The following is a 908-nucleotide window of genomic DNA, read 5'->3' on the forward strand; positions in this document are numbered from 1 at the left end:
CTTTCCTTTATGCAAATTTGGGAAGTAAACTAATTGATATAGGTTTAAATGAAGGAGACTTTGTGAGTTAAACCAATGATCCTCATAGAAGTTGCTTTTTTTTCATTTCATAACATAATCTTAAAGAGCATTCTGGACAAGGGATATAAAATTAATGTCTTTGGTGTCTGTAACTCCATCCTTTGATGATACACTACTGTCTTGTGTTCAATATAAAGAGGATCCTGATGGATATCAGTATAAATGACCATCTTTGATAGGCAGACATAGTAATAGTTTCTTTTAAACAATCCTTAATCTATGTGGTATAGTCTCGTATTTCTTTGCATTGGCTATTTTGGCAATGGAGATGCAAGTTTCATATACTGAGCACCCTCCTATCCTTACTAATCTTTATTTTCACATTTGATATACTTTCTTTTGGACAACCAAATTGTTATTATTTTAGTAGATCATGAAACAAAAACTTCATCGATGTATCAGTCTGTTTTTGCTGAGGCTCCATCATTCTGAATCATGACATTCTGGGTAAAATAAAAATACAATTCTGAGCTATTACAACAAACCACATTGAGCAGAAAAATGATTTTTGTGCATGAAGATAGGTCACTTGAATCAGCCCTGTAAGAGGAAAGTAAATTTTAAACAGTATAAGAAATACTAAGGCATAATATTACATAAGTATTTGCATAGCAGTTAAGAAAAGGAAAAACTGGTTAAAAAACATTGAATAAAAAAATCTAGGAAGTTATCAAATATTAGGAGACATAAACTATGAAACCTATGAAGAGGGATATAAACAGGCCTTCTCTAAGGCATATTAACAAAAAACTGACAAAGTGAAACATAGAGAATCCTCAAAGCAGAAAGAACAAATGTTGTCACATATAATAAAGCCCTATTATAGT

Source organism: Octodon degus, unplaced genomic scaffold (genome assembly GCF_000260255.1).
Source record: "Octodon degus isolate 3935 unplaced genomic scaffold, OctDeg1.0 scaffold00359, whole genome shotgun sequence".
NCBI classification, from domain to species: domain Eukaryota; kingdom Metazoa; phylum Chordata; class Mammalia; order Rodentia; family Octodontidae; genus Octodon; species Octodon degus.